The sequence below is a fragment of the Gavialis gangeticus genome, unplaced genomic scaffold (assembly GCF_001723915.1).
Source record: "Gavialis gangeticus isolate Ggan-Ray unplaced genomic scaffold, GavGan_comp1, whole genome shotgun sequence".
Lineage (NCBI taxonomy): Eukaryota > Metazoa > Chordata > Crocodylia > Gavialidae > Gavialis > Gavialis gangeticus.
In genome coordinates, this window is record NW_017729011.1 from 6,908,072 (window position 1) to 6,911,465 (window position 3,394).

Below are 3,394 nucleotides of genomic sequence, written 5' to 3' on the forward strand. Positions count from 1 at the left end.
ACTTAAGCGAGTAGTTAGCTTTGGTTTTATAGTGTAAAATTTGGCTTTCGGCAGCCTAAGAACTGTTGATTTCCAGCAGTGAAGCAGATTATTTTAGTCTTCCTTTCTATTGTCAAACTGAGTTCCTTGTAGGAAGAAGTATAATTTAAAAATAACAATCCTGCTTTCCCAATTACCACTAGAACAAAGAGACTGAAAGCACGTTTCTAAAAGCGGCAGAGCAGGCATAAATGAGTTCCTAGCTGTCTTACAGTATGTATTATGTATACTAATACTCTGATCGTGATCAGATATCATCACAGCATGTAGGTATTTATCTTCTGAGAAATCACTTAGTATTGCTTCCCACTCTGTACCGGGAGCCAAGGTGCAGAAAGATGGTGAAGTTGGGGAATCAAAACCAAGTCATCTGAGCTCCCAGGCCTTAAGCACAAGATTGACTGACCTGCCTTCCCTCCTACTGGCACGTAAAAGTGTATAGATATAGATATAGATTTGGAAAAAAACTGGAGTTCCTTCACACTAGGAGAAACGGCAGCTTTGACCTAAAAATGACCCGAGTGTGTCTAGTCCAATTAAGACTTTCAGGCTTCAGAAGAAACGCACTCTCCCCTCATGGAAAGCCTAAATGGAGATGAATCATGTTATCCTGAATCCATGCCAGAAGTAGTTCTGCCTGCCCCCCCCCCCCCCAAAAAAAAAAACAAAAAAAACAAAACAAAACCTGTCCTGTCCTGCAATCATTTTCCAACTTGTACAATGGTCAGTAACTCCAGTGAGCGGGCTTGTTTTATGTGTATGGCACCTGGGTCATCCCTGACAAACCTCTTGAGTTACGTGCATGGGACAGGACCCACTTCCTGACACTGCAGAAAACAGTTTGGTGATGATGTGAGTGCTTGCTGTCCAAAAGGATGCACACTGCTGATAGCCACCCACCATACAAAAATCTTTGCAGAGAGCCCTTTGCCCCATCCCATCTGCAGTCGCATTCACCTGTGCACTCAGAATCAAGTGGGCTGTTCCAGCTGCCTGGCATCTTTGCCACACAGGATGTTGGGAGGCAGGTGGGTTAGGTCTGTGTATAATTATGCATCTTTCTAGGAGGCTGCATGTGGACGTGTATTTTAGGAAAGGAGGGGGGAGTGGGAGGAATTAATTAACTCCTCACTGCAGCAACAACTTTTGTGGTCAAGTCTGTCTGCAACTGTGGAACGAAAGGGGATTTCAGTGACTCCATTTTGTTTCGTTGGTTTGAAATATTATGTAAATAACTACTCTGAAGGTTGGCCTCCGACACTTTTCCCTTCCCCTTGTCTTCACACGCAAGTGCAAAGCTTTGCTGGTAAATTCCCTCTTATGCTTCTAATTCCATCAGAAAAAAGGAAAGTCCATGGGGCTGGCACATGAAACGGACCTGATGCTCTGATTAGCTGCCAAATATAATAAACGGATACTGAGGCATGCTGGCTTCAGCAGTAAATGAGCAAGGGAGAGAAGGCATTACTGCAGCCTGTTGCTTACTGATGGACCTTGAAAAAATATGGGGGGATGGAAGGGGACTCCTAGTAATTAAGGGTCAGAAGGGACCTAAATAGATCATCTAGTCTAATCCCCCGCCACTGCTTGGAGCACACGACCCCAGACAAGTGTTTGTCCAGCCCCTCTTTGAATTTACCCAAGGTAGGAGTGACGACCACTTCCCTAGGAAGTTGGTTCCAGATCCTGGCCACCCAAACAGTGAAACAGTGCCTCCTAAGTCTATTCTCCAGCAGCTTCTGGCCACTGTTCCTTGTCACCCCAAGTGCTGCTGGGGGGAATAGGGCCCTTCCTATTTGCTGCTGATCTCCCCTAACAAGTTTGTAGGCAGCCACCAAATCCCCCCCCCATAGCCTCCGTTTGCTGAGGCTGAACAGGCTCAGGTCCCTCAGCCTCTTGTAGGGCCTGTCCTGCTGCCCTCTCGCCAAGCGGGTGGCCTCCTCTGAACCCTCTCAAGGCAGGCCACATCCTTCTTAAAGTGTCGTGCCCAGAACTGGATGCAGTACTCCAATTAAGGCCAGACAGCCCGACCAATAGCACGTAGAGGGGGCAGATGACCTCTCTGGACTGGCTTGAGATGCATCTTTGGATGCACGACAAGGTGCAGTTGGTTTGGCTGGCTGCGGTCTGGCATTGGCAACTCATGTTCATCTTGAAGTCAATAATGGCTCCAAGATCCCTTCCCCACTTCTGTGCTCTCACTTTCCTCCCTTTATTTGAAGGAGGAACTCTCTGCGGCGCTAACTACCACTCAAACTACCAGCCCTTCCTGGGGAAGGAAGCGGGGTTCTGATCGGGCATCCAAGGTCCCCAAGTGGAGGTGTTATGTCTGTGGGCTCTACCTAAGGGATGCCTTAAATGCTGGAGGGATGCATTTGGGCGTGTGAGGTGGGGAAAAAGTATAGGTGTTGCCTATTTAACTTCTGAGAAGGCCCAGGTACACTGGAGAAGGGCAATGCCCTGCATTTTACTAGGAAGTGCTGCTGCTGTACAAAGAGTCCAGGAGAGTTTGAGCCAGGTGTGTGGGGGGGGGGGTCTTGTCTACAGGCAGTTACAGCTGGGAAGTCAGGAAATGCACCCCATCAGTGACTCAAAGAAGGGGTGATAGTTCCCCTTTTTTTTTTTACTAAAAGATGATGATGATGATGCACCTGAAAGTAGAGACCAGGCAACATTTAATTTTTAAGGTGCACACTTTCAAAGGCTTACACTTCTTTTTAAATATGCAAACAGTGTGCTCTTCCTGGGAATTATGGTGAATCTCCTACCCCCTTTCTACCTGACTTCCTGTGGGAACTGCTGGAGAGTGACCACTCCTGAAACTGCCCTAGTGTGCAGGGTTTTTAATCAACTTTTTAAAAATACAAATCTTCCTCTCAGACCTCTTGCCCTGCTCTGGGATCACTACTGTAGGTAGATAATCATCTCTTCATGTGGCTCTTAAAATCTTTCATGTGGATGTAGAAAGTGCTTAGGAGAGGAGAAATTGTACAAAGAACCCAAACTGCCTCCAGTCAGCAGATTTTGTTGTGTGTGGGATGGGGGACTGCATATGCTCTGCCACTACTTTATATGTTTCCAGGATCTGAAACCAGACCTGAAATGCCCATGGACCAAAAGGAAGCTCTTAACTTATACTCTTTGCAGGCAGACACAATTGTGAATTTGCTTTGATAGTCAATTAAAAATAAGAGGCAACACTCTGCTGTCAAGTGCAATTTGCTCATACTGGGTAGATCCACCAAAGTTATTGTAAATAGATCATCACTGAATCCTTGCAGAAGTGGTGAACTAACTACTGGATCCATACAGCCTTAAGAACATACTTATTGATTTGGGGGGGGGGGGGGGGTTT